Source organism: Hemibagrus wyckioides, linkage group LG12, assembly GCF_019097595.1.
Source record: "Hemibagrus wyckioides isolate EC202008001 linkage group LG12, SWU_Hwy_1.0, whole genome shotgun sequence".
NCBI lineage: Eukaryota > Metazoa > Chordata > Actinopteri > Siluriformes > Bagridae > Hemibagrus > Hemibagrus wyckioides.
In genome coordinates, this window is record NC_080721.1 from 5,858,640 (window position 1) to 5,883,853 (window position 25,214).

The 25,214-nt window shown below is 38.9% G+C and overlaps 1 protein-coding gene across 3 annotated transcripts in view; it reads right to left on the reverse strand.

Moving 5' to 3' along the window:
- The window catches only part of thrb (thyroid hormone receptor beta), a 132,276-nt gene extending 127,336 nt beyond the window's left edge, over positions 1-4,940 (reverse strand). For all 3 annotated transcript variants that reach the window (XM_058404561.1, XM_058404559.1, XM_058404560.1), the window contains exon 1: positions 4,727-4,940. The gene's annotated coding sequence lies outside the window, so the exon portion shown is untranslated. The remainder of the gene's footprint in view (positions 1-4,726) is intronic.
- Positions 4,941-25,214: the final 20,274 nt, after the last annotated feature.

Genomic DNA, 25,214 nt, shown 5'->3' on the forward strand with positions numbered 1-25,214 from the left:
AGATTTCCAGCGAGTGCTGTTACACTTCCTTTTCGTCCCCTTGTACTTTGTTAAAAAAAAAACCATCTTTTACCTTCAGGTAAATATATTCTTATCTCATTTCAGTATAATAAAAAGGTGTGGTTAAGGTGAAAGGATATGTTATCTCAGATATCTCTAGGGTATTTTTTTAAACACACACACACACACAATAAACATCGTGCACAGCCTTTCCAGCCATTATAATGGTGGATGACGTAATCCATTTTTGTCAAATTTATAAGAAAACCCCTAAACTTGAATCTGCTGATTAAACTGCTCTGGCATTGCTCAGGCATTATTGGCAGGATTGAAGTAGAAAGTAAAGAGAGTTGCCAGTTTATTAGGTATGCCACCCTTGGGCTTTAATACTTTTGCAAATCTGAGTGTAAGTGTACAGTTAGTGACATGAAAAGAAAACATCTTTGGCAAAAGCTTGGGTAATTAAAGTTTTTAGTCAAAGGTTGTTTTGGAAAATGTGAATAATGTGGTCATATATAAGAAGATGGATGGATGGATGGATGGATGGATGGATGGATGGATGGATAGATAGATAGATAGATAGATAGATAGATAGATAGATAGATAGATAGATAGATAGATAGATAGATAGATAGATAGATAGATAGATAGATGTAATTAATTACAATGTCTTTGAAAATGTGGAAAATATTAGAAAGACAGACAGACAGAGAGATAGTTGGACGGACGGACGGACGGACGGACAGATAGATAGATAGATAGATAGATAGATAGATAGATAGATAGATAGATAGATAGATAGATAGATGTAATTAATTACAATGTCTTTGAAAATGTGGAAAATATTAGAAAGACAGACAGACAGAGAGATAGATGGATGGACGTACGGACAGATAGATGGATGGATGGATGGATGGATGGATGGATGGATGGATGGATGGATGGATAACTTAATTAATTACAATGTCTTTGAAAATATGGAAAATATTAGAAAGACAGACAGAGATGGATGGATGGATGGATGGATGGATGGATGGATGGATGGATAGATAGATAGATAGATAGATAGATAGATAGATAGATAGATAGATAGATAGATAGATAGATAGATAGATAGATAGATAGATGTAATTAATTACAATGTCTTTGAAAATGTGGAAAATATTAGAAAGACAGACAGACAGAGAGATAGATGGATGGACGTACGGACAGATAGATGGATGGATGGATGGATGGATGGATGGATAACTTAATTAATTACAATGTCTTTGAAAATATGGAAAATATTAGAAAGACAGACAGAGATGGATGGATGGATGGATGGATGGATGGATGGATAGATAGATAGATAGATAGATAGATAGATAGATAGATAGATAGATAGATAGATAGATAGATAGATTATTTAATTCATTAATAAACATCATGCTTTATAGTTGAATTAAATATTGCAGAATCTCTGAAAATTTAGCTCATGTTATCACTCATGTTATTACAGTTCTTGCCTCACTGCCTCTTTTCTCTCTCTCTTGAGAGAACTGGGAAATACAAACTCATGTCCTATTTATCAAAACAAAGCACCAACGTGAAAGAGTTAAATAAAGGTCTCCTTAAAGAAACTGTCACCATATCGACGATCAGATGCTTGTTAGTCTGTTCATTATCGCTTACATTATTATACCTTAGTACACTATTAGAAATATAAACCTGTGTTTTGCCTCTAATACCAGAGCTGTGCTGTAATAGAAAAACACAATCAGACTCAATAAATCAACAACGCTGTGGTATAAACACCTTGATTTCACTGCTTTTGATCTGAGCAGCCTTGAACAACCAAAAATATCCAGACAACCGCAGCCCTGTGGTCCGAGACTGACCTGCTGTGCATGAGGCACTTGTTCCATCGTCACACTGCATCAAATAACAACCATTTCACTGTCACTGCCGTGCTGTGGAAGTGCATTAGCTAAATAATATCCGGTCAGTGGCTTTGTAGTGGTCACTGCTGGCTGACAAAGCGTGCATAAGAACAGATAGAGCTGTAATCATTACCTGTGCACCTAGAAATTGATGAAACCAGCCAAAGTATCCACAGAATAGTCAACTTGCTGTAGAGAATATGCGTCATTCGTGAATAACTCTGCTCTTTGAGAGCCGACTCACATGACACATTTTTTTGTAGATTTGGACAAAGCAGATACTCTTGCTGTGTAATTTAATCAAAATGCTTCCATGGAAACCTCATTACAACATCTGAGCTGTTGGTTTAGCGTGAATATTGAGTCGAGTTGGTTTGTACAAGGCATAAGAAGGAATAAGAAGAAGGATCCATGTAGATATACAATTTATTGCCAAAAGTTTTGGGATACCGCTCCAAATCATTGACTTCAGGTATTGTTTTTCAGGGGCTGGGCTCTGACCCTTAGTTCCAGTGAAAGGAACTCTTAATGCTTCATCATACCAAGACATTTTGGACAATTTCATGCTCCCAACTTTGTTGGGAACAGTTTGGGGATGACCCCTTCCTGTTCCAACATGACTGTACACCAGTGCACACAGCAAGGACCATAAAGACATGGATGAGAGAGTTTGGTGTGGAGGAACTTGACTGGTCTGCACATGATAGAACACCTCTGGGATGAATTAGAGTGGAGACTGTGAGCCAACATCAGTGCCTGATCTCACCAATGCACTTCTAGAGGAATGGTCAAAAATTCCCATAAACACACTCCTAAACCTTGTGGAAAGCCTTCCCAGAAGAGTTGAAGCTGTTATAGCTGTAAAGAACAGGACAACTCCATGTTACATTCATGTGCATGTAAAGGCAGACGTCTGAAAACTTTTGCCAATAGAGTGTATGTCGTCCTGTGTATGCACATTTGTAGTGACCATTGCAGTGAATTTACAATGATTTAAATAGGAGTAGGAGAGTCAGGATGCGGACCCTGCAAATTATTTCACTAGACTGATCCGAGCATTTGAAAATCCCGCATTGTGTACTGTGAAAACTGAAAGCTGCTGTGAAGACGGGCCGTCATTCAGCGACTCTAGCTTGTAGAGACACCAGTCATACATATGCAATGAATACGCAGTACGACATCCAAACTTATTGACCAGAGATTAGCACTGCAGCTAGTCAGATTACCTCAGAAGCTTCTTATATTTGTTTCATTACCTTCTCAGGTCTGGTCTGTCTATCAAAAAGGACTTGACAATTATAACTTAAGGTTTCAAATGAATAGATAAAGAACGATCTTCGGCCTGCATCGAATTTAAAGCGCGTGTCATCTGTTGAGAGTCTATGGAGCTAGTTTTAAGTGCGTGACAACACGATAAACCAGTTTAAAATCGTCTTCTTATACCTTATAACTATAAACAACTAATTAATAGTTTATTGCTGTCACCGTTCATTTGTAAACAAGACATTGTGTGTAACTGAACCTTTATAGGATGAGTAACGCTTAAGTAGAGTTTATGACGTGTAGTGGAACACGTGGAATTACATGTTAATTACACGTTTTATGAAAACAATGAAGAATAGGAACTGATTAAAATATTTATTTACAAATTCCGCTGGTTTGGGGTTTTTTTGTTTTGGTTGATTGGGTTTATTTCGTTGTTTGTTTGTTTGTTTGTTTGTGGAAATGAGCCATTTGGGAGTCGACTCTTTTTGCAGAGCCGAATGATATGATTCACTCAAAAGACTCGGAATTCCCATCACTCGAGGAGAATACAGTAAATTCGAGCACAGCCTCTCCCTTGGGCGCCTGACCTCAAAAGCCCACCTTGGGTGGAGAGACCGTCAGATTTTCTGTCACCCAATCCCAAATAAACCCTCACTCCCTTCATAAGTACACTACTTAGGTTATGAAATGACGGCACGCGCAGTGCACTGTGTTCTCCAGCGAGGGAGTCGTTTGGGAGTGAGCCTAGCGTGCGCTCGCGCTGAATTCTCTGACACACTGCCTAGCAGTTGCGTAATCGTCATCTACGGCGGCACGCGAGGGCCACGAAAGCATGTTTAATTCCCTAACAGCTAACCGCGAAGTCATTAATTCTCGAGTTTCACACCACTCCTGTCGCACCCTGAATACTATTATTCAGCTTATTGTTTCGCTTTTTAACGCGCCGTCCCAAAGCACACTCAATAATAACATACATAAATACAGAATTAGTTATATGTATATATAGTTATGTGATGATATGCTAAATATCGCGAGACATTTTCACGCGGCGGGGTTTTTTTTCCCCCCCGAAAAGAAAAAAAAAGGGTGCACTATAGGATAAAGTTGTGCTTTACTGTTAGTTAACTTAATGACAATGTTAGTGAACAGTTTAAGACGCCGACTAGGTGTTTCCGTCTGATGTGCACGCGACACAAGTTGCAGAGCTCGTGCAGGACGCACGAAAACACACATATTTCACATCCTCCATTGCTTCTGAGCAGCGAAACTGACACCTCCAGCGCCGTACAACCACCACATCCGCTCCCAGAAACGGCACAAACATTGCGGCTGTCGTGAGATTCAACGCAAAACAAAACAAACAAGTGATCAACTAAACAAGCACGTGAAATAACGCGCCCGTACATACGCGCGCGGGCTCGCGCACGCACCCCGCATTGCAAACATTAACTAGCAGAAGCAACCTGCGTTTAATCTTTCCTTTTCTTTAATCGGAGCTCGGTCAGCTTTGACAACCCTCAAACGCAGGGGATATGACTCACCTCGAAAGCCTGCGGAAAGAAATAGGTCCCAAAAAACAAAGTGTCCGTATTGTGTCTCCTTTCGAGAGTGTCCAGATTCGGAGGACCGGTGTGTCCTGGAACGACCCTGCGGCGTGAGAGAGAGTCAGGGCCGGTCAGGTCTAAACCACGGAGCCGGGCGAAGCCGCGCGCGCACACTTACACACTCACACACACACACACGCACACACAAGTGCAGCTCTTGCTTTCGATCGCTATGAGGAATCAGAGAGCAGGGTTTGTTTTTCGCTTCTTTGCGAAGGATCAGATCCTTATCGTAATGTTGTGCTCTGCTCGAGCAGTGTGGTCGACTTTAATGATTAAAAACAGAAGCAAGCGGTTTATTTCATCGTGCATGTTTACTACCACTATGATTTGTTTTGTTTTGTTTCTTTCTCTCAAGCAGGAAAAGAACCTGAGTCTTTCTGAATCTTTCTTTTTTACACATCCTCAGTTTGTACTTTAAACCTGGTCAGGGTTGCAGGATCGAGTAATGTCCATCACATCACCACATAGTCCATCACAGGACACTATATACACATAAACACACTCAGAGTAATGTCCATCACATCACCACATAGTCCATCACAGGACACTATATACACATAAACACACTCAGAGTAATGTCCATCACATCACCACATAGTCCATCACAGGACACTATATACACATAAACACACTCAGAGTAATGTCCATCACATCACCACATAGTCCATCACAGGACACTATATACACATAAACACACTCATTCAGCAATATGCATTCCAGCATGTTGTTGGAGTTGAGGTAAACAAAGGAACCCCCATACAGGAAGAACAATTCCACACAGTCACCTGAGCTTAGGATCGAACCTGTCTGTCTAACCCTGAGTCTAAATGTGAAAATATTCTGATGTTTAGTTTTCTGTAGGCTGATAAGCACCCACTGGACTTGGATACAAGTCATTAGTGGGGTGAAAGGTGAAAAAATGATCTGGATGGGAGCCTACAAAAATCCCCAAACATCTGTGTGAGGAATCAAACACATCAGGGTGTGCTGTTATAGGAAAATAATAATAAGGAGTGGGGTGATTATGGTCCAGTGCGTTACCATTTATATGAGTATTATACAGTAACACACATCTCAATGTGATTTATTCCTCTTATACTACAATAAGAATACAAATATTCATTTATTAATGAACGACAAGTTAAACATTTATCCTTTAATATTTACATTTCATTTCCATCTGTTAGGAAAATTGTTTCCTGTTATCATTTATAGCAGCTTCACCAGCCTCTTTATACAGATAGAGTTTTCTTTGCTTAATAATGCTTTTTTTTGTTTATAATCTACACCTCATGCATTACATTATGACCACCTGCCTAATATTGTGTTGGTCCCCCTTTATCCCTGACCCGTCCTGCACCGTGTATTCCTGACACCTTTCTATCAGAACCAGCATTAACTTCTTCAGCAGTTGTAGCTCGTCTGTTGGATCGGATCACACGGGTCAGCCTTCGCTCCCCAGGTGCATCAGTGAGGCTTGACCTTCCATGACCCTGTCGCCGGTTCACCACTGTTCCCTTCTTGGAACACTTTTGATTGATACTGACCACTGCAGACCGGGAACACCCCACAAGAGCTGCAGTTTTGGAAATGCTCTGATCCAGTGGTCTAGCCATCACAATTTGGCAAATCCTTACGCTTGTCCATTTTTCTTGCTTCTAACACATCAACTTTGAGGACACTTGCTGCCTAATATATCCCACCCACTAACAGGAGCCATGATGAGGAGATCATCAGTCTTTTTCACTTCAGCTCTCAGTGCTCATAATGTTATGCCTTTATTATTAGTATTATGTACATCTAATCAAAAACCTTCTAACAAATCAGAATTCAGTATGCAGCAGCACTGTGGTATAAATTTATTTTTCAATCCATACTCATGTACACGATCTAATGATTCATGACCTAGGGATCTGATTGAGACACAGCCTGAGTCAATAACATCTGGTTTAATCTCTTCTTTCTCATAAACATCTCACATGCCATAGCATAAGTAAAGTAATCGCCTGTAGGTAATATTTATGCGTAGACTTCAGACTTCACATTTCTCCGACACTGAATACCACATTACATGTAAAATTCAGTGTTTATTACACCTGCTCAGGATATAGCCTCTCTGTTCCACTTTTTGTTTCATCCAACACAGGGTTTTTTTTTTCCAAGTGTTTTTTGGCAGCGTTGCTATTCGAAATGTCCCGAACTTAACAGGTTTGCTTTGGGTTCGCTCCAAGTGCACTGTATATCAGTGCTGGCAAGATAACTGCCGAGTGACGCTCCTCCACTGCCTGGACTTTGTCAAAGGAATGCGAAGAGAAAGGTTAGGATAAGTTAAATACTTGCCAAATGTAGGAAAATTGTTTTCCACATCATCACATCTTCCATTCTTGGGTTGGAAGGAAGAAATAGCGATACACGTACAAACGTCATGTGCAAATTTAGGATAATTATCTGCTCTGTAAATATGATGTGTACAGCATGGTAAGGAATATCTCTATAACTTTCAGGTTACAGATTAAGACTAGATCTATTGGTAAGGTGCTTCCTGAGATTTTTTGAGTACAGTCATAGTTGTATTCTTTGATTATTTCTTTTTATTGTTGTTGACTCATGATAATTGACCCTGGTTAGTGATTCACTACTATTTAAAGTGTTGCATCATGAAGGCAGAGTTCGTGCCAGAAAACTGTGAAGTGGAGTAAAGCCTACTTAATGCAACTATCATCATCAAACACTCCTACAGACACCATAGAGATGTGCTAGACGTCTGATAAACCTCTTCAGGTCACGTTTTAAAAACGTGTAGTGATAGTATAATAGTACATTTGGTATAACTTCACTGTTTTTCTCATATAATTCTAGCAGTCCCAGACATCACCAATGGACAACGCAATTTTTCATGAGTATTGACTTGACTTTAACTACGAAACTCATCAGATGAAGGTTAAAAAGGAAGGCGCAAAGCAATTTCTCTAGATTCACCTTTAACAGGAACGTACAAGTCGGTGTGAGCTAACAGTCTGACCGGCTGTGGCTTCTTCAGGATCTGTTTACACTGGCGGTGCAAAAAAAAATAGACAAAACATTTGGCCATATTTTGTCTGAAATGTCTGCTCTATATTAATTGCTTGTTCAATTGAATTGTGTATTGTGGAAAGGAAAGACGGAAATACCACAATTCTTTATAGTTTTATGGTTGGGAAATCATCTAGCTGTAAACTTTAAGCCTGGTGGAAAGATCTACAGGAAGAAATATCTCAGGAGGAATGGAGGTACACAAGTATGGAGACCCGGGAGCAGCATTAATCTAAAGCTTCTCAAGTACATGTAGATTATACATTTTTCCATTTTAACTGTATTTTAACCCAAATATTTGACAAGACAAGCCTGTTCCATCATGTATAAAATTTACCCAGTGATCCCAGATTCCTGGAAAATGGTGACTTATTCAATCTCATGGATTATTGACAAGAATATCCCTCTAATGTAGTCTGAGGAGGATGTGATAGCTTAGTGGTTAAGGCAATGGAGTACTGATTGCAAGGTTATGAGTTCACGTCCACCAAGCAGGGCCCCTGAGCAAGGCCCTTAACCCTCAATTACTCAGTTGTATAAAATGCAAGTCACTCTGGATAAGGGCGTCTGCCAAAATGCTAGAAAAGTAATGTATTTTTATAGTCCCAGATGGCTTTAAAGCTAATAATTCATAAGCTAATAAGCTAATAAAAATCTTTTTTGTCCATATATCTCCTAGCAAGCAAAATAACTCACTCCTGAAAACATGTGGCAAAAGGAAACACCCAAATTGAACGAATATAATATGGGAATATTATATATATATATATATATATATATATATATATATATATATATATATATATATATATATATATATATATATATATATATATATAACATGTGGTGATATATAACACTTTAAAAAATAGACAAAACAATTGGCCATATAATGTATAAAATTTCTCCTCTACATTCATTGCTTACTCAGTTGAATTCAGTTCTCTGTCTAGTGCTTTTAACAATGGACGTTGTCTCGAAGCATGGTTTTTATTAATTTAAACATATACAGTATTTATCTCTAATGAGCAAGCCAGAGGCCACGGAGGTAAGGAAAGACTTCCTGAGATAGTATGATGAAGAAACCTTGAGAGGACTCAAAAGGCAACCTATCCTCATCTGGGTGACACAGGATAGTGTGATTATAAATATTGGATTTTCTCCATCTGTGTATAGTTGAGGTTTGTGACCAGGAGATTATGAGCAATATATAAAATTATGAACATCAACATGACTTCTGAATTAATTATAAATTTGACATGAATTAATTCCAAAGATTTGACCCGACCGCAGCAACAGCGGTTCAAAGCCACAGTCTCCAAGTGGTATTATCCACAGCAGTCCCATATATCTGCAGGTAGTCCGTCCTCAGCAGCAGCGAGCACTTCCAAGTGTTGTGACTCCAACCAGAAGTAGGGCATCAGGGTGTATCAGGCAGGTCTGAATAACAGAAGCGGTCAGGAACTCCTGTTCTTTTATACTGATGTAGAAAAGCAATATCACACTATAGCACCGTGATTCATTCTAGCCAAAACACAGCCGTGTCGATGTCCAGTTCAACCGCACTCTTGCTCATGTGATACTATTTAATTTAATATCGCTATGATTCATAGATTGGATTCACCTGGAAAATCATCTCCCCTGGTTGGTATCTGTCAAGTGAGAGAGGAAAGTCAGCTGGTGGGTGAGAATTGAGTGGCAAAATGAACAAGTTTCAGATGGTACCAAGGTGTAAATTTGTGTACTGACCAAACTACACTCTCGGAAATAAATATCGAACTTTTACGTATCTTTATTAAAATGGGAAAATGCATGTTGTAATGAAGCAACCTTTAGAGTCAGGCTTTAGCAGTCCTAACTGACCAGTTATGTACCTAAAAACATACTGAATGATGCTTAATAAAGCTCCCGAAGATGGTACCGATTCTTTGAAAAGGAAATTTAGTTATTTAGTGCCATTATTTCCGAACTCCCAAAAGAGAACCTCAACATCTTCAGCTCAGTGACACTGTCTCTAAACCATACAGCATGGCCGATCTCACCACCGTCTTGTACATTGTGAATTTTAAATGAAAACTAGAAAGGTGTAGCAAGCAACAAAGGCACTCATTAATTACCATGTCAACAGGGAAGCAAACGCCAGACACATGAGCCAGATATGGAAAGTAGGTGCGCAAATGAGGCATGAAGAAGAGGTGGAGTCAGAATTAGACAGGAAAGTGACCTAGCTTGTCAGTATTACACGGACAACTGTCTTCAGAGATTTGAAGACATGCAATATTCATTAATATATCCATTACATCTCTCAATAAAAGCATAAGAACCAGCAATGAGAAGCTTTATTCATTCAATAGACCACTCTCTTGATGTACCACCATTATTCTCACTGGAAATAGTAACCCATGGTCATCTAAAAGGAATGGTCCAGACCACAATTCTTTATAGTTGGGAAATCAAAGAAATCATCTAGCTGTAAACTTCAAGCCTGGTGGAAAGATCTACAGGAAGAAAGATCTCAGGAGGAATGGAGGTGTTTGGAGGCGCGGGTGCAAACCTAAAAAACACTAATCTAAAGCTTCTTAAGTTCATGTGGTTATACAGATGATATATTATGCTATTTTAATTGTATTTTAACTCAAACAAGACAAGGGTACCCTGTTCCAACATGTATGAGGATAATCAGTGATCCCAGATTCCTGGAAAATGGTAACTCACGGATTATTGACAAGAATATCCCTCTTAATCCTAAATTATCTAGTCTTTTTATAGTCTCAGATGGCTTTAAAGCTAATAAAAAATCTTTTTATTTTCCATATGTCTCCTAGCAAGCAAAATGGCTCACGTCTGAAAACAAGTGGCAAAAAGAAACGGCAAATTGTAAAGAATATAATATGGGAATATTGTATTTTGCCTTGATTTCTTGATGAATAAATAATATTATGTTGAAATTACACACTTATTCAGCCTTCTGTACTGAGACGTCAGATGTGGAACACTATGAAAAATACAGACCCTTGTAATTAAATATATAAACTGAACAGCATTTTCCCCATTCACCCCTCACTATGGGGAATTGTCCTTGTTCTTCGTGTTCATCTTTCTCTATCCCTCTCTAACCCTAGGCTTTAATTGAATCCTTGAAAAGATAATAAAGATATTGGTTAAAAGAAAAAGAGAAAGGAGCTGATTTAATTGCACCTGCAATCATACTGCAAGACCTAGGAAGTGGGGCTTAAAATGAGGACATTCTCATAGATTAGACAAGACAGATGCCTGGCCCAAGGACGGTGAGACAAGGACTTGGTCACAGCCTGTTGAGAAATTCAGGCAGAGCTGCATAGCTTGAGACAAATCAGAACTAGATTCTTGAACAAGACCTAAAAACGAAACCTGAGCAACAGTGGACAGGATGCTAGGAGTGGCATCAATGTCCCTAGGCAAATAAACACACTGCACAGGTTATAACAAGCAACATCTGGTGCTCATCAAGTACCATGGCAACTGCTGAAGAAGAACAGGAAACATTGACCAAATAAGGAAAGTGGGTGGGGAGATTGTACTGGAAACACACCGTAGGTATCATTATAACAGCTTTACATTGTCATTTTATTTCACATTAAATCTGTATGGTTTCGTATGTTCTCTCAGGGTTTCGTGCGGTTTCCTGCAGGTTCTCTTGTTTCCTCACCTGCCTAAAACATGCTGGTAGGAGGATTAGCTGCTTTTAAATTGCCGCCAGGTGTGAAGGAGCGTGTGAATGTGTGTGAGCATGCTATATTATTCAAGTACGCCCTGTGATCTTCTCATCCACCTGCGCAGCAATGGAGCTTAGTGAAGATGAATGAATGAAGTTCAGTGATGGTCATGTGACCACCGTAGTTGTGAACCGTACAGGTTTGTTGAGATAGATGAGATGAACGAGTGGTAACACGACTATAACGCCGCATAAAGTAAGTCCTCACGAAATGACCCAGATGAAAGCGAAACATTGTCATAATTAGAAATAATGGTTAATAACCGATTAATGGAAATGGAGTTGAATCGCATTTTGGAACTCTAACAAGCAAGCACTGGGTAAATATGTGTTATTTTTCCGTGCTTCTGGTTTTAACCACTTGACTTTTCCCCTCGAGCGCAGAAATAATGGCCTTTTCAGTTTTACCCTTCACATGCAGAGAAGCTTTCAAGCTTGTGGGAAGTGGTCATGTGAAGATGCATATGGGTAATAAACTGAGATGTGACAGAAAGATAACACTGCAGATCCAGAAGTTCATCTAAAGTCGAAAGCGCACGATAATACATGCTAATGCTAATGCTAACTTCTGAAAGTCTGGGTCTGAGGCATTTATTCTGTTTTTGGTTCTCATGCTTGGCATATTCACAATAAACGCCTCTACTACTAATTATAATCCGTTTTCTTTCTATAGCACCCTTTTTACATTCAAGGCAGCTTTGCTGTTCGTGTTGAATGAAGCTCTGAAACGTAAAATGCTAATGTGCGAAGGTGGAAAAAAACAATAAAGTTAAGTTTATTCCTCCTGGCGCTGTAGCTGTGTTGTGATCAAGGGGAAGAAAAATATAACATGGCGTGACATGCTCTTCTTGGAAAATAATTAACTGTGTCATGGTGTGATGTGTCAAATAGATGTCAATTATTTTCTAAAAAGCATGTTCTGAAAAGTTCTATTCCTTTTATACCACAGTCATTTGAAATGTACAGCGTCAAAATGTACAATTCATTATTTTTCGTTGAACGGCATCATACTTTTTCACTTCTCACAGTTACATGTGATGTTGTGGAAACAGGTTAGTTCCTGATATCATTTCCATTATAGCAGCTGTAAACAGTCGTTCCCTCCCCAGCCTCTCTGTTTTAGTACTTTAAATTTCATTAAATAAATAAATAAACCTAGCTGACATGTTACCAGGAAGCACTGGAGACTCCTTCCATTAATATTGAACAAACCTCTTCTTACAGAAACCATCGACACCGCCATGATTACAATTTAGTTCTTGTTTATGGGCTGTGAAAAGATCAAAAGCATGGTGGCTTAATGGTTAGCACTGTTACCTCACAGCAAGACTGTCCTGGGTTCGAATCCCGGGTTCGAACAGGCCTTTCTGTGTGGAGTTTGCATGTTCTCCCTGTGCCTGTGTAGGTTTCCTCCCACAGCCCCAAAAAACATGTAGATTGGTAATTCTAAATTACCCATAGGTGTGATTGTCTGTCTATATATGTGGCCCTGTGATGGACTGGTGACCTGTCCAGGGTGAACCCCTGCCTTTCTCCCACTGTGTGCTGGGATAGGCTCCAGCAGATCCCTGTGACCCTAATTAAGAATAAAGTGGGTATAGAAAATGGATGAATCATTTAATAAAACTAAAAATAACCATTCAGATTCGAGAATTCAACAGGTATAAGGTTGCAAGGTGAACGCAAAACCTGTAGGTTCCAAACAGCAACCCTGAAATGCTAATGAAGTTGTATCTTCTTTCAATTCTAAGTCATTTTGGAAAAATATTTCCCAGTGAATAGAGACCACTAAACCATTCACAGACCTGCAGACAAAACCAGTCGGCATCACCATGTTACACAGAAACATGGCTCTGCACTCTGCAGCTGTTGATGATGGTGCATGTGTTCACACTGATTCAACCCCCTGGTGCTGGTAAACGCCGTCATTCTCCACTATCTGACACCGCGGCGTCCAATCTGATCCGCAAAGGGCCGGAGTGTGTGTGTGTGCGGGTTTTCATTCCAACCGAGTAGAAGCCACACTTGAGTCTAATGAAGGACAAGATCAGCTGATTAAACAGGCGCAATCAGGTGTGGCTTCTGCTTGAATGAAAACCTGTATCTGCACCAGCCTTTTGTGGATAAGACTGGACACTCCTTATCGTAACTCAAAAATGAAAACATGAGCTCCTGCAACCTTCTATTTATAAAAACTGCACACTGACTGATAACATGAGCACAACACAAGCTGATAATCACTTGAATTTAAAGAAGCTCGTGAATCAGCGAGAGCTTTTTGTTTTCTTTCGAATCCAGCTCTACGACCTTGGCTCAAGTGACTTTTATGTGCATTTTCTTACTCCTTTGGTTTAAGAGGAGGAGGCTTAGATGAGGAAGAAAATAGACTTTTAAAAGCTTAAGCTGCTTTTATTGATGTAAGGATTTTTTTTTGTGTGTGTGACTCTCCCATTGTTCCATTGTCCTCTTTCATCATCTCTGATCCACCCTGCTTGATGTAAACAACAGGCATCCGGATCGTTCCACCACCACACAGACGTTCCTGCTAAAGACTTTATGTCGGACGGTGGAATAGCGCTCTATAGTCGAATAATGATGGTATGGTTGTACTGTTGGCATGGGTATAGACATGACATCACTTGCAATATGCTGCACGGGTTTTACTGAAGCGCTGTTGAATTCAGTTCAGTGCAGCTTTATGGGAATATAAAATTTCAAAATAAAACGTTTCAAAATTGAAATTTTTATATTTATTCCTAATGAGGAAGCCAGAGGCGAAGGAAAAACATCCTGAGACAATATGAGGAAGAGACTTGAAAGGAAATCCATGCTCGTCTGTGTGACAGTGGACAGTGCGATTATATAAATCATTTCCTTTCACTATATAGTCAAGTGCAGTTGTCTAACCAGGAGCTTCGGAGCAACTTAAAGTATACATATTTTATAGTTTTAGCATGAATTTCTTCCTAAAAATCCACTCAACATCTGAGAGCTGAGTGCAAACCTGATCGTAGTAGCATCAATCCAAATGGTCTCCATCTAGAACGTTGCACAACAACCCCTGTATCTCCAACCTGTCCATATGGGACCAACCCACTGTTGAATTCTTGAATCTGATTGGCTAGGAGGTGTTGATTAATTTTCTGGTCTGTAAATCCAGCTTATATTAATGCTTGTCTCCGGACCAAAAAAGGTACTGTTTCTATGGTAACAACTTATACAGGGACTTGCATGGCAGAAGCTTCACAGAAACAGACTATTAAAGGCATGTGATTGTTGAGATGGTGATATAAGTTAAAATAAATGTTCTTCAAGGAGTCTCCAGCGTCAGTGCTTTAACACAGTTAGAGATAAAGCCGCAACTTTAAGCTGTCCATACTTGTTTATATAGTTGCGTATAATGGCAGCACTTGATAATGTTTATTATTGTAATGAATATAAGTGAATCGATTCATTTGGTCAATTCGATTCAGAAAGTGAATCAAGTTAATTTTCTGGCCAGTGTAGGTGACTAGATGAAATAAATAATGTCAAGTATAAACCACATCAAGCACAAGAGACTAAGTATTATAGATGCTTCACTGTTATTAAGTATTATTGGACTGTTATTATACAGATTATAAAGTGGTTATGAAGCTTATACATAGGCAGTGTTTATTGTTGTGGTGAAGAACCACAGTGTGCAGTGTAAGTGGACAGGTGTACAACAACAACAGCAATATTTAAAGAAGAATTAAATAACTTCAAATGCAACAAGTGCTCAAATCTTCTCCTATTCATTTGATGCTTAGAGAAACTGAGTATTAAACCCAGGCTTAGTGACCACAGAGTGTAGCGTCCTTCAAGCGTCGAGCTCTGCAATGACTCTAAGAGGACATTTTCAACTGTTCTGCTATTTGTGGTGTAAAGTACACACACAGTGTGCCTGTGTGTGTGTGTGTGTGTGTGTGGCCACTTTGACCTTTTGTACTCCTGGTATGCTTATAAATAAACAGTCTTGAGTCAGAGGTCCTTTCCACCAAGGCCCAAGGCTAGCAGTCTAGATTTGCTTGATGAAATGAAAACCTACACACACTGATAATTGTTTAAGGTGGAGTATATAGATCAGGTATATATCTGCCCCAGTTATATTCTGTCCTGTAATACTTCCATTTAGTCTTGGAGACTGAGGTCATTCTGAAAGCACCTAAACATACAGAGATGTGTTCGGTCTCTGTATGCAGTCTTCCGTGTTTATTTTCCATCATTCATTTTTTATTTTAAGGTTCCCGGTGTGTTTCTGTAGAACGTCTTGTTTTCTCTCACAGCCTTGTGTTTAGTTGTTGTGCTCCGTTTTCCTGCTACAATACAGGGGCAGTATAGTTTAACATCAGAAGGATTCGACTATTTCTATCCACACAGGCTACTCAGGTGCTTGTTCGGTCTCTGGTCATTTCAAGACTGGACTATTGGCAGGTCTACCTCTAAGTGCAATTCGTCCTCTGCAAACGATCCAAAATGCAGCTGCATGACATGTTTTCAACCTGCCTAAGTTCTCCCACACAACCTTGCTACTACATTCCCTCCACTGGCTTCCAGTAGCCATCAGATTCAAAACACTGATGCTTTCCTACAAAGCCAAGAATGGACCAGCTCCCTCTTATCTTAAAGCTCTTATTACTCCTCGCACTGCACCTTCTCCCTTAGATCCACGAGCACTGCTCGACTGGTTCCACCCTCTCTCTGGGTAAGAGGTAGGTACACATCTAGACTCTTCTCTGTTCTGGCACCGAGGCAGTGGAATGAACTTCCCATATAGACTGAAGACCTACCTCTTCCTGAAACACTTAAACTAGCTCTTATTTTTCCCTGTTTTTATGTAATATGTTGTATGTACATATTTAAAAATAAAAACCTACTCAGTTTTTAGGTTAATAGTATTCTAAGTCTGTGAACCACTTTTAGTAATAGAGTAATAGAGTAACAGAGACGTCATGCCAGTCTATAGGGGCATTACCTCTTTCGAGTGATATTAAAAACATAGCTATTTGACAGATCGTGGCCCGGCATGCTCACTTCCTTATTAAGCTCCACAGAGTTATTATTACACTTACTGTGCAAAAATGTACTGTACGTGGACTACAACAAGCACTAATAGAGACCCACTGGGGCAGGTATCATGCTGCCCCCTGCTTGACCTAGGAACATTTTTTCAGTAGAGGAGGAGCAGCGAGCTGGACAGTTAATAACAGGGTTGCATATGAAAGAAAATTCCTAAACTTAAAAATATTCCGTGGCTAACAAAATCTCGCCAAGAACAAAAATGAAAAGGCAAAGAGTAAACACATACAGTGCGTCTCTGATGTACAGAACCATTTCGTTGTTTTTATTTCAGTTTGCAGACGTTGGGAGTAGGAAAGACTATGAAAAATGATAAAGCTGTTAATGTTCATAGGTTAGAAATGCAGGTGAATGTCCACTGAATAGATGCAGAATATGTCGCCCTTTTCCAATGCCTGAGTGTTCTGGATGGTTTTAGGTATTCAGAAATTGTGCTGAAATCTTGTACACAAGGGATAAAGAGCTCAGTATGATCTGCCCGACTGCATGCTGAATGACGTTACGTCAATGCCCATGGCTGTTCCTCTAAAAATTGACTAGATATTGACCTACAGCAAAAGGCAAGTGTGATATCCTCTCAAATTCATTTGGTTTAAGGTTATGCCGATAATAATCGATAATAACGTCCTCTACCCCACTAAAAATCTAGGGTCATGAGCTGCTGCTGCTTTTGGTTTAACGTTCAGCTTGTGCAATCATGAAAAGAACACCATGAGAAGAGCTGAGAACTTTGATACTGTGGTTGATTTAGCCAGTAGCTCTTAGCAATAAGCTGCTAAATCCAGCTTTTACTATTTTGTGGTTGTTGTTGTGGTTATGGACACCTGTATGATTACTCTGATTGGTGTTACACAATTGAATACTGAAGAAGATATTGCTTCTTTATTGTGTTTTCCAAATTAATACACATTCTACACTGTGACATTTTTGTACTATATCCTTCTGAAGCCTTTATAGTAATTATATATATATATCATATATCAAGTTTCAAGTGGTCAAAGCTCTGGGTTGTTGATGGGAGGACCCATTAGCTCCACTGTTGGGAAATTGAGCAAGGCCCTTAACCCTCACTGCTCCAGTGGGTGCTGTATCATAGCTGCCCCTGTGCTCTGACCCCAACTTCCTCAGCTGGGATACGCAAACAAAAGAATTCCACTGTGCTGTAATGTATGTGTGGCGATAATAATAAAGGCTTTGTGCCCTCAGCTCTTCTTCTTCTTCTTATACATACATACACTATATTGCCAAAAGTATTCGCTCACCCATCCAAATAATCAGAATCAGGTGTTCCAATCACTTCCATGGCCACAGGTGTATAAAATCAAGCACCTAGGCATGCAGACTGTTTTTACAAACATTTGTGAAAGAATGGGTCGCTCTCAGGAGCTCAGTGAATTCCAGCGTGGAACTGTGATAGGATGCCACCTGTGCAACAAATCCAGTCGTGAAATTTCCTCGCTCCTAAATATTCCACAGTCAACTGTCAGCTGTATTATAAGAACATGGAAGTGTTTGGGAACGACAGCAACTCAGCCACGAAGTGGTAGGCCACGTAAACTGACGGAGCGGGGTCAGCGGATGCTGAGGCGCATAGTGCGAAGAGGTCGCCAACTTTCTGCAGAGTCAATCGCTACAGACCTCCAAACTTCATGTGGCCTTCAGATTAGCTCAAGAACAGTGCGCAGAGAGCTTCATGGAATGGGTTTCCATGGCCGAGCAGCTGCATCCAAGCCATACATCACCAAGTGCAATGCAAAGCGTCGGATGCAGTGGTTTAAAGCACGCCGCCACTGGACTCTAGAGCAGTGGAGACGCGTTCTCTGGAGTGACGAATCGCGCTTCTCCATCTGGCAATCTGATGGACGAGTCTGGGTTTGGCGGTTGCCAGGAGAACGGTACTTGTCTGACTGCATTGTGCCAAGTGTAAAGTTTGGTGGAGGGGGGATTATGGTGTGGGGTTGTTTTTCAGGAGCTGGGCTTGGCCCCTTAGTTCCAGTGAAAGGAACTCTGAATGCTTCAGCATACCAAGACATTTTGGACAATTCCATGCTCCCAACTTTGTGGGAACAGTTTGGAGCTGGCCCCTTCCTCTTCCAACATGACTGTGCACCAGTGCACAAAGCAAGGTCCATAAAGACATGGATGACAGAGTCTGGTGTGGAGGAACTTGACTGGCCTGCACAGAGTCCTGACCTCAACCCGATAGAACACCTTTGGGATGAATTAGAGCGGAGACTGAGAGCCAGGACTTCTCGTCCAACATCAGTGTGTGACCTCACAAATGCGCTTCTGGAAGAATGGTCAAAAATTCCCATAAACACACTCCTAAACCTTGTGGACAGCCTTCCCAGAAGAGTTGAAGCTGTTATAGCTGTAAAGGGTGGACCGACGTCATATTGAACCCTATGGATTAGGAATGGGATGTCACTTAAGTTCATATGCAAGTCAAGGCAGGTGAGCGAATACTTTTGGCACTATAGTGTATATATAAAATGTATATACACCGATCAGGCATAACATTATGACCTCTGACAGGTGAAGTGAATAAGACTGATGATCTCCTCATCATGGCACCTGTTAGTGGGTGGGATATATTAGGCAGCAAGTGAACATTTTATCCTCAAAGTTGATGTGTTAGAAGCAGGAAAAATGGACAAGTGTAAGGATTTGAGCGAGTTTGACGAAGGGACAAATTGTGATGGCTAGACCACTGGATCAGAGCATCTCCAAAACTGCAGCTCTTGTGGGGTGTTCCCGGTCTGCAGTGGTCAGTATCTATCAAAAGTGGTCCAAGGAAGGAACAGTGGTGAACCGCTGACAGGGCTGAAGAAGGTAATGCTGGTTCTGATAGAAAGGTGTCCGAATACACAGTGCATCACAGTTTGTTGTGTGAGGGGCTGCATAGCCTCAGACCAGTCAAGGTGCCCAGGTGGTAATAATGTTACGCCTGATCGGTTTATACACTGTACTGTACAGTCAGAACCATTGCCACAGCTGTATGAAATCAAGCTCCTTGCCATGCAGTCTGCATTTTGTACAAAAAAAATAGGTGCTCAGTGAATTCAAGCGTGCCACTGTGATAAGATGCCACCTTTGCGATAAGGTAATTTGTGAAATTTCATCCCTGCTAGATATCCCACAGTCAAGTGTAATGTGTATCATTGTAAAGTGGAAACTTTTAGGAACACCAGCAACTCAGCCGTGAAGCAGAAGAACACAAAAAAGTCACAGAGCAGTGCTGAGGCGCATGATGTGTAACAGTCACCCACGCTCTGCTGCTTCTATAGCTGAAGAGTTTTGAAAACTTTCACTGTCACAAAATCTGTGTTGCCGGTGCTTAATGGAATGGGTTTCCATGTTCGAGCAGCTGCACGCAAGCCTTACATCACCATGTACTAAGCCAAGCATCGGATGTAGTTGTGTAATGCACACCGTCACTGGACTCTGGAGTGACCAATCACGCTTCTCTGTTTGTCAGTCTGATCTCAGGTTCTGGAGTCTGGGTTTGGTGGATGCCAGGAGATGTTACCTGCCTGGATTCATTGTGCCATATGTAAAGTTTGGGTTTGGTGGAGGACATAACATATTATGGGGCTGTTTTTCAGGGGCTGGGCTAGGCCCTTTACTTTAAGTGGAGGGAAATATTAATGCTTCAGCATACCAAGACAAACAATGCTATGCTTCCAGCTTCGTGGGAACAGTTTAGGGAAGGCCCTTTTCAATTCCAGCATGACTGTGCCACAGTGTAATGAGCAAGTGCAAGGGCCATAAAGACATGGTTGGAAGAGCTTGACTGGTTCACACACATCCCTGACCTCAACCCTATCGAACACCTTTGGGATGAACTGGAACAAAGATCTTCTCTGCCCTCAGAAATGCTCTACTGGATGAATGGACAAAAATTCTTACAGAAACACCAGATGAGTGAAGCTGTTAAAGTTGTGAAGGGGTGAGGGGACCAACTCTGCATTAATGTGGGGATGTGGTAGCTTAGTGGTGAAGGCGTTGGAATACTGATCGGAAAATTGTGAGTTTAAATCCCAGGTCCGCCATACTGCCACGGCTAGGCCCTTAACCCTTAACTGCTCAGTTGTGTAAAATAAAATAAAATGAGATGTACGTCACCCTGGATAAGGGTGTCTGCTAAGATGTGAGAAATTTAATGTCTGTGCATTTAGAATGTAATGTTAGGAAAGATTCTATTGGTGAAATGGTGTTCCAATACTTTTGCCATATATATATACGTGTGTGTGTATGTAAATATGTATAATATGTATGTGTGTGTATGTATATGTATATATACATGTATGTATAAATATGTATGTAGATATATTTCACATTTCGTTTTGCTATTCTGCAGAACACTATACTATGTGTGTAATAACATAAGATCGCCTGTTTAGTTGCTCAGTGTTAGTGTACAGTACAGCCTGTGTTTTGGCAGATCAGCTGCTTGGAAATGAAATTCGTTTGACTTTCCTCAGCATTCATTTCGATCGAGCAGCATGTTCCTGTCAAAACCACTGGGCACTTTACACTTATCCCTCCATCTGAGGCTTCATCCAGCACTGTGGAGATGCACTGTACAGGCCTGTCTGTCTGATTCCAGAAGCAGTAGCATGGACACTTTTTATATTTTTACATGCTTTCTTCTGACTTTATTCAGTCATAAAGAGTTCCATATGGCACATTAATGATGTTATAATGTTACAGGCATTTTTGCTTCGTCTGTACTGAATAAGACTCAGATAGATGGCTGTTGCTTTTTCTGAAGTTTACTTGGCTCTAAAAGCAGCAGGAGGTTTTTAAAACCTGAAACCCAGCCGACGTGCAGACTGGAGTACCAATGCAGCGCTCTGCTTCCACCATGTGGTGGGTCGAACAGAGGAGCGAAAACAATACATGCTCAAGATTTAACCACACAAGAAGTCTAGCTTAATTAAAATGTAAAATAAATAAATAAATAAATAATTAAAATGTCTTACAATTACAAAACTGTATGTCTGTGTGTCCAGGAATATTTATCCTGCCATTGTTGCAAAAACACTACTGAGAAGGTGTGTGTGTGTGTGTGTGTGTGTATGTGCACTTCCAGGAATTTTTTTTGTTTGCCATTGTTGCAAAAACACTTTTAACAACGTGTGTGTGTGAGTGCGGGCACGTGTGTGTGTGTGAGTGTGTGTGTGAGTGTGTGTGTGTGTGAGTGCGCGCACGTGTGTGTGAGTGTTCGTGTGTGTGAGTGCACGCATGTGTGTGTGTGTGTGTGTGTGTGTAGAAATTTATGCATTTATTCACCATTGCTGAAAAAACAAAAACAAACAAACAAACAAAAAACTCCTCAATAACACGCACCCTGTAACACTGTAAAAACAAACAAACAATAACACACACTGTAACACTGTAAAAACAAACAAACAATAACACACACTGTAACACTGTAAAAACAAACAAACAAACAATAACATACACACTGTAACACTGTAAAAACAAACAAACAATAACACACACTGTAACACTGTAAAAACAAACAAACAATAACATACACACTGTAACTCTGAAAAACAAACAAACAAACAAACAATAACATACACACTAACACTGTAAAAACAAACAAACAAACAATAACATACACACTGTAACACTGTAAAAACAAACAAACAATAACATGCACACTGTAACACTGTAAAAACAAACAAACAATAACATACACACTGTAACACTGTAAAAACAAACAAACAAACAATAACATACACACTGTAACTCTGTAAAAACAAACAAACAAACAATAACATACACACTGTAACACTGTAAAAACAAACAAACAAACAAACAATAACATACACACTGTAACACTGTAAAAACAAACAAACAAACAATAACATACACACTGTAACACTGTAAAAACAAACAAACAAACAATAACATACACACTGTAACTCTGTAAAAACAAACAAACAAACAATAACATACACACTGTAACACTGTAAAAACAAACAAACAATAACATACACACTGTAACACTGTAAAAACAAACAAACAATAACATACACACTGTAACACTGTAAAAACAAACAAACAATAACATACACACTGTAACACTGTAAAAACAAACAAACAAACAATAACATACACACTGTAACACTGTAAAAACAAACAAACAAACAATAACATACACACTGTAACACTGTAAAAACAAACAAACAAACAAACAATAACATACACACTGTAACACTGTAAAAAGAAACAAACAAACAATAACATACACACTGTAACACTGTAAAAACAAACAAACAAACAATAACATACACACTGTAACACTGTAAAAAGAAACAAACAAACAATAACATACACACTGTAACACTGTAAAAACAAACAAACAAACAATAACATACACACTGTAACACTGTAAAAAGAAACAAACAAACAATAACATACACACTGTAACACTGTAAAAACAAACAAACAATAACATACACACTGTAACACTGTAAAAACAAACAAACAAACAATAACATACACACTGTAACACTGTAAAAACAAACAAACAATAACATACACACTGTAACACTGTAAAAAGAAACAAACAAACAATAACACACACTGTAACTCTGTAAAAACAAACAAACAAACAATAACATACACACTGTAACACTGTAAAAACAAACAAACAAACAATAACATACACACTGTAACACTGTAAAAACAAACAAACAATAACATACACACTGTAACACTGTAAAAAGAAACAAACAAACAATAACATACACACTGTAACTCTGTAAAAACAAACAAACAATAACATACACACTGTAACACTGTAAAAACAAACAAACAATAACATACACACTGTAACTCTGAAAAACAAACAAACAAACAAACAATAACATACACACTGTAACACTGTAAAAACAAACAAACAATAACATACACACTGTAACACTGTAAAAACAAACAAACAAACAAACAATAACATACACACTGTAACACTGTAAAAACAAACAAACAATAACATACACACTGTAACACTGTAAAAACAAACAAACAATAACATACACACTGTAACTCTGAAAAACAAACAAACAAACAAACAATAACATACACACTGTAACACTGTAAAAACAAACAAACAATAACATACACACTGTAACACTGTAAAAAGAAACAAACAAACAATAACATACACACTGTAACTCTGTAAAAACAAACAAACAATAACATACACACTGTAACACTGTAAAAACAAACAAACAAACAAACAATAACATACACACTGTAACACTGTAAAAACAAACAAACAATAACATACACACTGTAACACTGTAAAAAGAAACAAACAAACAATAACATACACACTGTAACACTGTAAAAACAAACAAACAATAACACACACTGTAACACTGTAAAAACAAACAAACAATAACATACACACTGTAACTCTGAAAAACAAACAAACAAACAAACAATAACATACACACTGTAACACTGTAAAAAGAAACAAACAAACAATAACATACACACTGTAACACTAAAAACAAACAAACAAACAATAACATACACACTGTAACACTGTAAAAACAAACAAACAAACAATAACATACACACTGTAACACTGTAAAAACAAACAAACAAACAAACAATAACATACACACTGTAACACTGTAAAAACAAACAAACAATAACATACACACTGTAACACTGTAAAAACAAACAAACAAACAATAACATACACACTGTAACACTGTAAAAACAAACAAACAATAACATACACACTGTAACACTGTAAAAACAAACAAACAAACAATAACATACACACTGTAACACTGTAAAAACAAACAAACAATAACATACACACTGTAACACTGTAAAAACAAACAAACAAACAATAACATACACACTGTAACACTGTAAAAACAAACAAACAAACAATAACATACACACTGTAACACTGTAAAAACAAACAAACAATAACATACACACTGTAACACTGTAAAAACAAACAAACAAACAATAACATACACACTGTAACACTGTAAAAACAAACAAACAATAACATACACACTGTAACACTGTAAAAACAAACAAACAAACAATAACATACACACTGTAACACTGTAAAAACAAACAAACAAACAATAACATACACACTGTAACACTGTAAAAACAAACAAACAATAACATACACACTGTAACACTGTAAAAAGAAACAAACAAACAATAACATACACACTGTAACACTGTAAAAACAAACAAACAATAACATACACACTGTAACACTGTAAAAACAAACAAACAATAACATACACACTGTAACACTGTAAAAAGAAACAAACAAACAATAACATACACACTGTAACACTAAAAACAAACAAACAAACAATAACATACACACTGTAACACTGTAAAAACAAACAAACAAACAATAACATACACACTGTAACACTGTAAAAACAAACAAACAAACAATAACATACACACTGTAACACTGTAAAAACAAAC